Below are 14,872 nucleotides of genomic sequence, written 5' to 3' on the forward strand. Positions count from 1 at the left end.
TCTCTCTTTAAAAAAAAAAAAAAAAAAAAAAAAGCTAAGTTATATTGCATAGGAGTACTAAATACTGCCTCGTTGGCAACCAAAATTACATTGAACGAACACCCGGCTGCAGGCTAAGCCTGAACATTTACAGCGTGGTGAAGCACACTGTAAGGGACCACGGAGACAGCTTCTGCCTTAGCCCCGCTCCCCCCACAAGGTAAAGCGAGGGGTGGGAGGGAGTGAGAAGGAGAGCGGAGGAGGAGCGCGGCTCACTTCTGGTTCTGGAGCTGATTGGACAGCGGGTCCAGCCCCTCATAGAGCTCCGTCCCGCTGGTGGCACAGGTGGCCTGATTGTACCAGTTTCTGGGGCGCAGGGAGTGCAGACCCAGCTCGTCCTTTGTCTTGGCCGCATTCATGGTTTGGGGAGGTCCTGTTTGTTCACAACACCAGGAGGACCGCATCCCTGACCTCATCCACCACCAGCATCCTCGTGAGCTCCTCAGGGGTCCGGTTCACAAGCCCTCTGTTGTTGCTGTGAATCACCAAGATGAGACCTTGTGTGGTCTGGGAGCAGTGGCGCCACAGAGGGCTGGTCTTGTCCTGGCCGCCCGCATCCCACCCGGTGAAGCTGATGTTCCTGTACTCCACGGTTTCCACACTGACACCTATGGTGGGAATGGTGGTCACGATCTCACCCAGCTTCAGTTTTACAAGGTAGTGGTCTTCCCCAGAGCATCCAGGCCCTCCATGAGGATGCACATTTCTTTTTTGCCAAAAAAGACACTTGAAGACTTTTGCGTAAAAATTCCCCATGCCGTACGTAGATCGGTGGGAGCGATGCTGGCCAGAGAAACCCCTGACCGCCGACGACCTTGGGGAGGCTGCTTCTCTGAGCCAAGCATTGGTTTTATTCGCACTAAGATTTTATACCTTTAATCTCATGTTCTTTCTGTTCTAGTACCCCATCCAGGACATCCTATTACATTTACTCATAATATCTCCATAGGTTCCTCGAGATGGTGAACAGTTTCTCAGACCTTCCTTGTTTTTGATGACCTTAACAGTTTTGAGGAGCACTGGTCAGATATTGATAAACTCTTCATCAGCTTAATTTTGTCTGATGTGTTTCTCATGGTCAAACTGGGGTTATGGGTTTGCGGGATAAAGACTGCAGAGGTAAAGTGCTGTTTTCTTCATGTCTTACCAAGAGTACCTACTGTCAACATAACTTTTCACTGTTTATGCTGTCTTTCATCAGTTGATTGAAGGGGTGTTTGTCAGCTTTCTCCAGTGTCAAGTTATTCTTTTATTCTCAACTTTCTATACTGTACCCTTTAGAAGTTACTATGCACATCACACTCTTAAGGGATGGGGACTTTAAGTTAGCCAAGTAATTGTATTGGCAAAGAGACAGCTTGATATGCTGAAGCATCATATAACTAATAAACATCCTCCAGAAGACCAAGCCTGTACTAACCTCTCAGGGGAATATTCTCCAATTTCCTCTTAAATGTGACCTCGGGCATGACTATACAGGCAAAACTCCCCAGAGGTAGGGCCAGATGGCGCATTAGACACTGAACAACAAAGTTGTTTCTAAAGTGCTGAGTCCTACCCACTGACATTTGATAAATGCTTTGGACAAGGCGATTGTATTTCTTCTTCTTCCTCTTTCTAAATGAATTTTTATTTCAGTGTTCCTATTCCTAATCCATATTTCAACATGGGGTGTATAAACATACTACTTGTCTCTTAGCTGTCTAAACTAAATGTCCATAGCGGAACTTGCTGAACATTCTTCATTCTTCATGGATTTTTAGTTACTATATTAATTTAGGATTTTCTTGCTGGAGAAAAAGAATTTGTTCCATGACTGAGAAGTAAGTGCATGGATATTTGGATAGCCACAGAAATAAATTAACAACAATGAAAAAGGTCACTGTCCCTTTATGTTCTTCCATGGTAACAGAATCTTGATTTTTAAGTTTTATCCTGAGTATATCATTATCCAGAAAAAAAAAGAAAGATAACATTTTCTTTTTTTTAAAAAAATATTTTATTTATTTATTAGACAGAGAGAGACAGCCAGCAAGAGAGGGAACACAAGCAGGGGGAGTGGGAGAGGAAGAAGCAGGCCCATAGCGGAAGAGCCTGATGTGGGGCTCGATCCCGTAACGCTGGGATCACGCCCTGAGCCGAAGGCAGACGCTTAACCGCTGTGCCACCCAGGCGCCCCAAGATAACATTTTCTTTACTCCCTAGCAGGTAGGTATGTTCATAGGACTAAATTCCCTCCAATAAGAAGTTGAAGAAAAAATTTTTAAATGTATGCAATTTCAGGGTTTTCCCATTAAATAAATGGGATTTGCCCCTCACCTTTGACTTCCCTGCCTTCTTTCTATATGGAATAAGGATATATTGCAGAGTTGCTTTGGCATATGTGGATGAGGGCAAATTTGTAGAAGGGCGAATGAACAAATTAATAGAATTCACAGCCCTTGACAATACCATAGAGTAGGGCCTCCACTGGATGGAGATTTTAAGTGAGAAAAATACACATTTGTCTTTTATAAGATGCAGATTTTTTGGAACACAGTCTCATATAACCAAATTTTACAGTAATTAAAACAACTGAAAATTGCTTCAAAAGTGTATATGGAGGCTTAAAAGACAAAAAAGAACATATTTTTGGAACAGGGTACATGATGAATTTATTTAGACATTAATAAGTAATATATAAGTATAGTTTTTTTTCAGAAATATAACTAAGTTAACATGGAGCTCAGAAACAGACCCATATATATTTTTAAACTATGCATGAGCTAAAGCCATATCAGTGGGAAAGGTATAAACATTCCAGTCAATAGCAGTGGAACTGATTATAAATGTGGAAAAAATTATATTTGGTTTGTATGCACATCAACTCCAGAATGAAGCATAACATAAATATGAAAGACAGTACCTCAAAACCTTCAAAAAAGATACAAATGATTAATGGCACACCTCCCAGTATTAAAATATCTTCAAACAAGACAAAAAAATCTCAAATACAATTGAAAAGATTGATAATTTAGAATATATAATAAAATTAATGTTTCTGTTAATTAAAGTGCCCCATGAAAAGATTGAAAATAAGGTCACAAATTTATAAATTTGCTAAAAACTGAAAAAAAAAATCCTAGAATATAAGATATATAAAAGAACTCAGGCAAAGGTCATCCCCTGAAAACACTGAACATCAACAAACTTTTCACAGAATAAAAACATGCCTAACCTTATTAGTAAGTGGAAAAATGCAGATGAAACACAGTGAGAAATCATTTCATATCTAACAAAAATTAAAAGGCCTATAATGACAAATGTTGGCAGGGATATAGCAAAATACAAACCTTCATAACTACCCATGTAAGCATAAATTGTAGGGGGAAAATGACAAGAAAAAGAAAGAAAATCTTTACAAAGTAGTTTGGCAACAGCCTTAAAGAGTTGAACATGTGTAAATTCCAAGAGCCACAAATTCTGTTCTCAGTAGATATACAGATACAGATATAGATACAGTTATAAGCATGTTCAAATAGATCTATGATTATCTATCATCTATCTATCTACATCATAGACGAGAAACTTTTAAGATTTTACTTATTTATTTCAGAAAGAGAGACCAAGACAGCGAGAGAGCATGAGTGGAGGGGAGGGTCAGAAGAAGAGGGAGAAGCAGACTCCTTGCTGATCAGGGAGCCGGACGTGGGGTTCCATCCCAGGACCCCAAGATCATGACCTGAGCCAAGAAACTTGAACTCATGTGTAAGAAGGCTATCTTCCTCTCTCTTTCCTCTTTCTGCCTCCTTCTCCCTCTTTCCTTTCCTTCTGTCTCTCCCTCTCTCCCTTAGTCCCGCCTTCTCTCTCTTCATTTCTTCTTTCTTCTATCTACCAACCTGCCCATCATTTTTATTTACTTAACACATGCTTGCAGAATACTCTTGTGCAAGTATTGCCATAACTACAGTATAATTACTACATCAGCCACCACAACTTAATGAGTCAGGTACAGTTACCATCCCCATTTTTCAAATGAAGAAAATAAAGTAGATAATTGATGGCAGCTCCCAAAGGAAATACAGTTGTTGTTGTTGTTGTTGTTGTTTAATTTGCTCCCACTTTTCTAAAGGCTATTCTGTGTTATATAAGTAGAAACAAGGTTTCCCTTATTTCAAATTCTTCATTTACTATCGATAACATTCTTACCTAGTCTTCCCCTGGCATATAATTCAGTTATCTCAAAATTGTCTTGCATCAAAGTTCTTTCTTGGAATCCCAATGTATGTCAAGTTGTTCTAGTTTCCTATCATAGAAGTTCTGACAGTTAGTGCTAATATATTGTATACAAATAGAATATAAATATAGTGATTTGTGTTTGTCATTATTTTTTGTGTGTTAAGTACAAGTATAATATAAAGTATAATATATTTGTATTATAATATATAATTGTACCTATATAAAATATATACATATATAGAGATTATAACATATAATATATATTATACTATATAATCATAATATAATGTAAATAAAGCATGTGTTTCATGTGGTTAATGTCTATCTGACACCAGGTTGTAAAACTCCCTACTAGCAGGTAATATTCTTATTTTAAATGTTACTTTCTTCCTGTTGGCTAGCACAATGCTTATATAGTAGAGTCACTCAATACTCACGGTGTACCTAAACACTATAGTTACTTTCTGGGATTACATGCTCTTTACTGCTTTTCTAGAACCACCCAGTCACTTGCCAAAAGCGAGTGGTGGTAGTTGCCTCAACAAAGAGGACTATTGTATCACTAACATTGTTTAGAATTGTGGACAAATGATGTCGATATAAAGCAGAATAATTTTTGGTCTGTTTGATTATTATTCATAAATTCTCTGCAGTGCAAACCCCACTGGTTGCACTTAGGACAAAATGCTGCCACCCCTTTCCCGTTCTACAGCACCACCTTTCCATCAGTCATGTTGAGTGTTGTAGGTTGGAAAATTGATGCATGTTTATAGAATATGCTGCTTCTGTGGAATTTCAAAATTAGAACTGAGAATACCATTTTAAGTGTCTCACACAATAATATAAAAGCTTTGGTAGAGGTGGGTCGGGGATGATGTTAGCAACTAAGTGTTCAGTCGTGTGACAAGCTCTACTCAGCAATGAAGCAACAGTGAACAGAGAAGTAGAGAGAATTGTTGATAAAACTTCCAACTATTCCTGCAACTAGTATGTTTTTATATAATTGAGTTCCTAAGAAGTACCCACTATCTTCATTCAAATCCTTATTTTGATTTATATATTTTAAGTTAGGTTTTGTGACATTTGCAACTTATCCTCTCTATCAATAACATGGTTTAGGCTATTACAGAATAAATACTTCATAATGCCTTAAAAATAACATTAAATTAACATAATGAGAAGTCTAAACCTTGGCTGTTCCAGAATTGATTCAGCCTCAGTAGGTCCTAAATCACTCAGGTTCTTGCTCTCCACTCTTCCATCCTGCATGTGGTAGCGGTATCTTCCCTCATGGGTGAAATTCAAGTTTCTGTCTAAAAGGAGCAGATCCAAACATGGCAGCTTTTCAAGCAGGAAGAAGATGAAGAATAGAGTACAAAAGTTTTCTTCTTTCAACACCCACATTTATTAAAGTGAAAATCTTTTTCCAAGTCCCTCTCACCCCAAACAGTCTTCTCACACAGCTCATTGATAAAAACTGAGTTGCTTGGCCACTATTATTTGCAGGAAGTCTGGGGAGACACACTTGGATAGTCCTCAGTTCTGGTCATGGAAGGTTGTTTTGTGAAAGGAGAAAGGAGGAGGGAAATGGCTGCTAGGGAGATAAGCATCTGACATTTACATGTTAATAAACTATTGGTAAGAAGCCTTTGTATTTAAGATGTTGAAGGAGAGAGACTTTTAATGAAGATGATGACTCTTCATCTACAATTCCCTGAAGCCTTCAATGCCCTCTATGTCAAGGATAAAATATTTCCATTTAGCACATGGAGATTGTGACCACTTCAAAAAATTACGTATTTATTAAAAGTGTACCTAACAGATTTCTGAAGGAACCAGACAGCACAGTCAAATACTGTACCCGATGTGGATGAAGAATAAGTAAGCTTGCAGTGCCCTGGGCTTGGTAGCAACGGAGCAATCACCAAGCTATGGCCCTGGAGGAAAGAAAGAGAGAGCAGTAACAATAACTTGATAGAAGAGAATTGTACAATATAGGACCCCTTGAGAGTAGCAGTGACATTCAATTAAGATACACAGTCAGTTCAAGGCAACCTCAGAGGGAAGCAACCAGAGGCAGGAGTACCCTGACCTTTCTCTACTTCCTGTCAGAGCACCTCACTGCCTGAGCCCAACTACAACACTAGAGTTAAAGGATGCTCACTGATGTAGGTAACAGGGGTCAACCTCACGTGGCAAGTGAGGAGGTAGAGAAGGCTGGAGAGTGAATTGAAGGTAGCAAAGGGAAGATACATTGCACAGCAAGAAAAACACCTGCATGGTGAGAAATTCAAAGGAAGAGATGTCTGTATTCTGTCCCCATGACTGCTATTCAGTTCACTGCTCTAGAAGGAGCCACTATCAACAGTGTTGTATATTCTGACATATAAATACTAATACAATTAACTAACTACCAATTTTTGTTTTAAAATGGCAAAAGCTTTTTTTCAAGAAGAAAGTGAACCTAGATGATGTGCACAGAATTCCAGATATAAGAATATATATATATTCCTATGTATATATGATATATATGATCATCTGTGCTAAGTATCTGAATCAATAAATTCAACTATGAGCCAATTACACAGTGAGGCTTGATTCAAGCCCATATCCTTTTGCCAGTAACCTTAATTTCTCCAAATCCTAGTGTAATTTTGGTGGGATTAATCTTGCTGACTTTTAATTCTTCATTACCTTCTTTTTATTCAGTTGTACATTTTTTCTCTTTCCACCACCATGCTATATTATGCCCAGCTCAGAGCCCTTTTTTCCTTTTGATGGTTTAGAATTTTAATACTGCATTTCTGCTCTATCAGTAGTTACCTTTAGTGTACATATTTGAGTAAATATTTTTATATTTTTGAATATTTTATATTTTGAATATTTTATATTCAGATGTAGGAAATACATGGTTTTTTTCCCCATATTCTCCTTAATGTTTCTATCTAGAAATTAACTTCTAATAGTTTTCTAGGAATTAATTTCTAATGCTTTAATGATGGACTAGTCACAATTACTGTTCTTGCATGTAGTAGTTAAATTACTACTATAATTTGGTCTTTTTTGTATTGATTTTTTTTATTTTTTTATTTTATTTTAAGTAATCTCTACACTGAGCGTGGGGCTCAAATTCAAGACCCCGAGATCAAGAGTTGGATGCTGTACCCACTGAGCCAGCCAGGGGCCCTGTGTATTGATCGTTCCTGTCACCTCACTCCTTCCACATAAGTTCACACCTGACAGTCTTTAGTAGATTTTAAAGTGAAGGTATATTGTATGTGAGCATTCTTCACAGTCATCTATTTGAAAAATGCCTTTTTTTTTTTTTGCCCTCAGTTATGACTAATAATGCACCTGGATAGGGAATTTTTTGTTGGCAGTTCTTTTTCTTAAAATTTAAAGATTCTACTTTCCTGACTTCTGGTGTATATTGATGATAAAAAACTTACTGCCAATTTAATTATCATTTTTTTTCTAGGATCTTTTTTTTTCTTTCTTTTCTTTTCTTTCTTCTTCTTTTTTTTTTCTTTTTTTCCTTTCAGGTCTTATGACTTTACTATTTATTGTTAATTGTCCCCAATTTATTTGTGTTTATCATTCCCAGCATGCATCACGTATTCTGTCTGAGGTTTCATAGAATTTAAAATCAGGAAATTCTAGGTTATTCTTAACTTTACTGTTTCTTTGGCATTTCCTCTATAATTAGTCTCCAGACATCCTTTTATACATGAGCTGTTGTTTCAAAATTTTGCTCATTTTTATTTCTTTATTTTTTGTTATTTTCTCTGTGTTGCTCTCAAGGCAAATTCCTCAGAACTGTCTTTTGATATACTAATTCCTTTAATTATGTATGGCCTATAGTTTTATCAACTGTTTTTTTTTTCAATTCAATGATCATATTTTCTCATTTTCAAGATTTCTGAGTTCACGTGATACTACATATATTTACATAATTTCTGCCCTATAAACTTTTCTTTTATTAGTGTTCTTCCATTTTTTCCCTGAAAGTATCCCCAAAACATTTATATTAAAGTCATTCTCAGTTTCCTCTATTATTTTCATTTTATCTAGTGTAAATTCATCTTCAATTGATTTGGTTTGGTATATTTCTTAATATCAGTTTGAGTTTCCAAATTTTGGGTTGTAAGTTTATACTGAGCAGAGGTTCTTTTTATTTTTGTTTATGGTTTTCTCTTTTAACTGTGTGTATGTGTGTGTGTACCCATCCTTCCTTGTAATGTGATTTTATATATCATACTTAAGTTTCTCCTAACGAGAACCAGAACAATCATATATGATTGTTTCAGAGTTCTGTCCCCTGGTGATATACGTGTATAACTTACCCAGCATGATTGGCCGCAAGGCTGTATCTACTTCTTTCATTCCACCTCATTAAATATCCACTTTATGTAAGTCATCACTCCAACCAGAAGATTCATCACAACTTTTTTGCATCTCCTCTCAGAGTAGAGAATCAATCCAATATCTTTATTTCATAAAAATATCCAGGTCCTGTATTTCAGGGAACTCTTACATCCTGTTACCCAAAAAGAGTCCTCACTTCTTTCTTCCTCTGCTAGTTTCTGGCCCTGAAACTAGTAGGCTTGCATATTTAAACCTACCTGTTGCTGTATGTTTATATTCTATTTGGTCCTGGAAGATGTTTGTTTTGAACTTAGATTATTTCTTTAAATGGTCTCTTTTTATAGCTTTTCTAATATCACTAAGTGTATAGAGTGGAGCAGAGAAGTCAAATTATAACTCTTGATTCATTGTTTATTGGCTAATATTTTCTTTCTAAGTGAAATATATCTATAATGAAATTAAATATGTTAGTCCACTTACTGAGAGAAAATGTTTTTTAAGTAAAAATGTGCAATTGCTCTGTTTTCTTTTATAGATAGATGAAGCAATTACCCTTGGGAACTCTGCTACTTAATCCTGTGAATAGATGATACATGAAATATAGCTTCTATAATGAATAAGATGTTAATTATGGAGATTTACAGATTAAATGGGATAGAATGTATTGTATTTGGCAATGTAATGACTATAATAGATATTTAGGGTGATGCACTACATATTTTATTTCTGCCAGGTATTTTCTACAGTGCTAAAGAAATCATAGTTGGGTAAAACCTACTGGGTCATCTGGATCATCACCTTGACATGCAGGGTATTCTCCACCATATATTTTTTAGGAATTTTTCAAGTTTTAAATAATATAAGCTATAGTTCTTCATAAGTGGCTCCATAGCCAGAGCAAATTTTTTTTTAAATCGATAATAGTCAAGTAAGAGTATAGAAATTTGCAGACTGTACTTTCTTCTCTCAAACTTGCACAGGTGAGCACAATAGTCGTGTCTATTAGAACACAATCACTCATTCATAAGATTTGGAAGAAAGTCTTAAGGTCAGCAGTTCTATTGCTTCCATATTTCTAGCATCCTTCATGAAACATCTCCAGTAAGTGGTAATCCAACTTTAGTATCCACATTTTCAAATCAAATTATACCCAGTGAACTATGAGGGGAGGGAGGAAATTATCAGAAAGCATTTTCTTGCTATGGCATTTTTTTTCATGACACTAGGTAGAACACATTCAAGTCCTTGTCCAAATGTTCTCCCTTCAAATATGTGTTTGCAATTGTCACTCGTAAGTGTCTCTTCTCATTAAACATCTTCATTGTCCCCCAAACTGCATGAATTTCTTGGCTTTAATTGTCTGCAACATTCTTTTACTTCTAGAGATAAATTGCTCTAGTGTGTCAGCATTTTTCTTAGACGTATTTCATGAACAACTTATCACAATATTCCAAATGAGTATAACCAGCACAGAAAACAGTGTACCTATTCTCTCTCTTGCTCTACACACCGTGATTTATTAAATTTAATCTACAATCTTTCTAAACAATCCCTATTCTATAGCACTCCAGATTTTCATCATTTCTTTTTCTATGTGCCTCCAAATTAACCGGCTAATATTGAGCTCTACGTAGTCCAGAGTCTGGGCTTAATCTTCTTCCTCTCTGAAACTCAGCCTACATTTTGCTTCTTCACCAACTCTTTGTCTTCCTATAATTCTCAGACATATTTGGCATCAGTTTAATGAATTTATCAAATTCATTCAGTGCCTGGATATGTAATTTGTCTGAGTTAAGAATCTTAAACTCATCTAGTTAGCTACGGGAGTTCTTACATTTTTTTTCCTTACTGTTTTTATTTACTTTGTTAATGTTTTCTTACCAATGTGGTTTTCAACTCCTACCTAAATTGCAGAGAAAATAGACTCAAAATAACATTTGAGGACTTTATCTTATGTTTCAGTTTGTCTTTTGACCGTCTCTTCTAAATATCAGAACTATGGCTTCTCTGTTCATTTTTTCCTCCAGATACAGCCAGGAGTTTCTTTTTGTGTCTTCTGTTTCTAATAAGTAGTCATTAAATTCTAAAGTTTAGGTCTCCTAATATTATATTTATGGACTCCTGACATTTGTAATTTTTTCTTGGGTATGTGCTGTCCATTTTTCTTAACCTTTAGATATGTTAATTTTGAAATTTCATCATTTCCATTTTTATTCTCATTTGGCCCATTTAAAATTATGTTTTCAGAGTACAATTTTAAAAATATTTAAAATATTTTAATGATTTCAGATATTGAGTTTATAACTATTTTTTCTGTTTTAAGTCTAGGATACATGTCCAAATCATTCATTCAAAATCACTAATTTCAAGTTACAGTGCTTTCATTTTACATCTTTTACTGGCCAATTCATCTTTCTTTTCTTTTTCTTTTTTTAAGATTTTATTTTATTTATTTGACAGAGATAGAGACAGCCAGCAAGAGAGGGAACACAAGCAAGGGGAGTGGGAGAGGAAGAAGCAGGCTCATAGCGGAGGAGCCTGATGTGGGGCTCAATCCCAGAACACTGGGATCACGCCCTGAGCTGAAGGCAGACGCTTAACGATTGTGCTACCCAGGCGCCCCCCCAATTCATCTTTCTTATTCAAAATTAGTTTAGCACAATAATAGACCTTATTGCTTTTACAATATTCTGGGAAATTAAATTTTACACAAGGTAGGTCAGGAGTGGACTAAAAAGTTCTTCTTCAAACAGTCAGAGCATTCTATCAGTTTGATGTTTTCCCACTGGTATGTCCTATCCCTATTCTAATTCAATGATCTTCATTGAGGGCACATTCCTTGTATTATTTTATTTTACCAGTTTGTGTTGTTTGTCCATTATGTTATGCTATTGCTGCTGATTCTTTCTGTTCTGGGTGGAGGGGATGGTGGGAAGGTTAATTAGCATCCTTTTCCCTGAATCATCATTGGCAATGAGCACATACCTATTTCTTCTTATGGGGAAAGGGGGGATAAAGGGGTGGGAGAGATAAATCTACACCTAACAGATAAAATATCTTGGTATTTCTGTTTCTAGCAATTGTATTCTGCTGCTCATATATCATCTGTGAATCTCCAGTGTTACATCCACCACAGTTTTAATCACCTTGTAAGTTTGTTAATCACCTTGTAAGTTTAGATTAAAACACCATTTTAATCCAAACATGTTGAATGGAAAATAGTATGTCCTTTTCAGTGATATGTTTCTGCTTCCAAGAAAAGTTCAGGATCTTAATAGGGTCTTAATAAAAATTTGAAAAAAGAGACAAAGTTTTCATCATATTTTAGCCATGTCTCTAACATTAAATTTGTCCCTTGAATTCATTTTATCACAGATATTAATTATAATTTATGCATTATTAGAACTAATATATGATGATCTGGATTATAATTCCTTTTCTTATATGAATGAAGTTCAGGTTTATATTGAAGTGCAGAGAGAGACAGAAGGGGACATGAAGTGGAGGGAGGAGGAGGGGAAGGAAGAAGAAGAAAGAACCAGTTTATTTTTCTGTGGAGTCAAGTCTACCCTAGGAAGAGAAGATAAAGATCCCTAGTTTATAATCCTTTGAAATATAAACAAATTCTCAACATTTACTCTCACTTTGAAATGTAAACATGTATCTCCAGGAAGATAACACTGTAGGTCTCTGGAGATCTCTTTCTATTCAATCAACCTTTAGCTCTGCAAGCCTTGTTCCTTAGTATAGACTTTGAGAGAGAATGAGACTCGAGTGAGAGAGAGAGACAGAGTACACAGAAGCAGAGGGAAGTGGCAGAGGGAAGGGGAGAAGCAGACTCCCTACTGAGCAGGGAGCCAGAGGAGAACTGGATCCCAGCGTCCTGGGATCAGGACCTGAGCCTAAGGCAGATGCCCAACCGACCTTAGCACAGATTCTTGTTTATATTTTGGCCCTTCCAAATTCTTCAAATTTTAGAATTAGTTTGATAATTTCTACCAAAAAAAAAAAAAGGTCTAATGAGATTTGGAGATTATATTAAATCTATGGAGCAATCAATTAGATGAGGGGAATTAAATGTTAATGTTGAGATTTGTCACCTAGGAACAAGGTGTATTTTTGTATTTCTTTAGGTCTCTAATTTCTCTCAGCAATGCTTTACAGGGTACAGTGGACAGGTCATGCATGTATTTTGTCAGACTTATCCCTAAGCATTTTCTATTTTAAAGCCTTTGTAGATGTAAATTTTGTTAATTAATTCAAATTTTTCATTGTCACTGTATAAAAATACAATTGATTTTGTATGTTACTCTTGGATCCTGTAAACTTTCTAAATTCACTTATTGTTTTAGTTTTAGCAGCTTTAGGATATAAGCAAGTTAGGGGGAAGGGACATTAGTTTCCTTACCACAATGCCTTATATCAGATTATATCTTAAATTTAAGAGTCTTTATTATGAATAAATATTGGATAATTTCAAACGTTTCTCTGCATCTATGAGATAATTTTATGTTTTTGTTTTTTAGTTTCTCAACATGGTTAATTACATTAAATGATTTTAAATGTGAAACCAAACTTGTATTTCTAAATTAATGATCATGGTAAAATATCTTTTCACATATTATTGGATTCTACTTGCTAAAATTTTGATAAACATTTTCTTTGCATCTATATTCAAAAGGGATACTGAACTATAGTATTTTTTTCTTACAATGTTCTTGGTCTTGGTTTTAAAGTAATGCTGGTCTCACAGAATGAGTGCTCCACCCTCTTCAATATTCTGAGTTTTTGTAAAAGTGCAAATATTTCTTCTTAAAAAATTCTTTAGAGGAGGGTGTCTGGGTTGCTCAGTGGTTAAAGCCTCTGCCTTCTGTTCAGGTCATTATTCCAGTGTCCTGGGATTGAGCTCCATGTTGGGTTCCCTGCTCAGCGGGGAGTCTGCTTCTCTCCCCCTCAATCCCTCCTCCTGCTTGTGTTCTTTCTCTGTCTCTCTCAAATAAATAAAATCTTTAAGAAAAAAGTTCTCTAGAGGAACAATTTAGGCCTAGAGTTATTTGTGTAGGACTATTTTAACTAAAATTTCAATGTCTTTCATTCATATAGAATATTCAGGTTATGTGAAAGAAATATTTTTCCAGACCTTTTTTATTTTCAATTCTATTTCTACTTTAGCAAACTTTGGTCATGTTTTCCATTCAAGAAATTTAAAATTTTGAACTTAATTTGAACTTATTGGAATCAAGTTGTTCATGATATTCCCTAATTATTTGTAAGAATCTGAATTTTGTTACCTTTCTGATTTCTTTCAATAATGAATTTTGACGTCTACTTTCCTAAGCAATCTAGCTAGAGATTTATCAATTTTATCGATTTTCTCATAGAACTAGTTTTGTTTTGTGGATATTTCTTCATTTTTTATCTGTTTTCTATTTCACTGATTTCTGTTCTGATTATTGTTATTTCATTTTCATTGTTTTTTTTTTTGAACAATAACAAATCTTCCTTATTGATATTTTAGAGAGTTAACATTTAACTTTATAAATTCACATGGAAGTAATTTGTTGTATGACCTGAGGCAAGGACCTAAGCTCTTTGTTCAAATAACTATACTGTCCTGACACTATAACTTAAATAATCCATCTCTTTTGTATTAACTTACAATTAAAAATTATCATTTTATTTACAAAAATAATGCAATAAAATCAACTAGCTTCTGAATATAATAAAAACCTTGGAGTTTTAGAAACCTATTAGGTAATTTTTATATATCCTTCCTTTCTCTCTTTTTTTTTATCTGAGTATAGTTGACACACAATGTTGCATTAGGTTCAGGTATACAAATTAGTGATTTGACAAATTTATACTTTATGCTATGTTCACCGTAACTATAGCTGCCATCTGTCCTCCACATTGCTATTACAGTATCATTGATTGCATTCTCTATGCTGTGCCTTTTATTCCCACCAAACCGGACCACTTTCTAGCACCATACGCAAAAACAAACTCAAAATGTATTAAAGACCTAAATATGAGAACTAAATCCTAGAAGACAGCACAGGCAGTAATTTCTCTGACATCAGCTATCTCAACATTTTTCTAAATGTATCTCCTAAGGCAAAGGAAACAAAAGCAAAATAAACTATCGGGACTATATCAAAATAAGCTTTTGCACAGCAAATGAAACCATCGACAAGACAAAAAAACAACTTACTAAATGGGAGAAGATATTTGCAAATGATATATCTGATAA

General features: G+C 35.3%; 1 pseudogene; it reads right to left on the bottom strand.

Moving 5' to 3' along the window:
• Positions 1 to 251: 251 nt before the first annotated feature.
• Positions 252 to 795, bottom strand: LOC123784353 (ADP-ribosylation factor 2 pseudogene; annotated as a pseudogene).
• Positions 796 to 14,872: the final 14,077 nt, after the last annotated feature.

The sequence above is a fragment of the Ursus americanus genome, chromosome 4 (genome assembly GCF_024610735.1).
Source record: "Ursus americanus isolate L20-20 chromosome 4, mUrsAme1.1.p, whole genome shotgun sequence".
NCBI lineage: Eukaryota > Metazoa > Chordata > Mammalia > Carnivora > Ursidae > Ursus > Ursus americanus.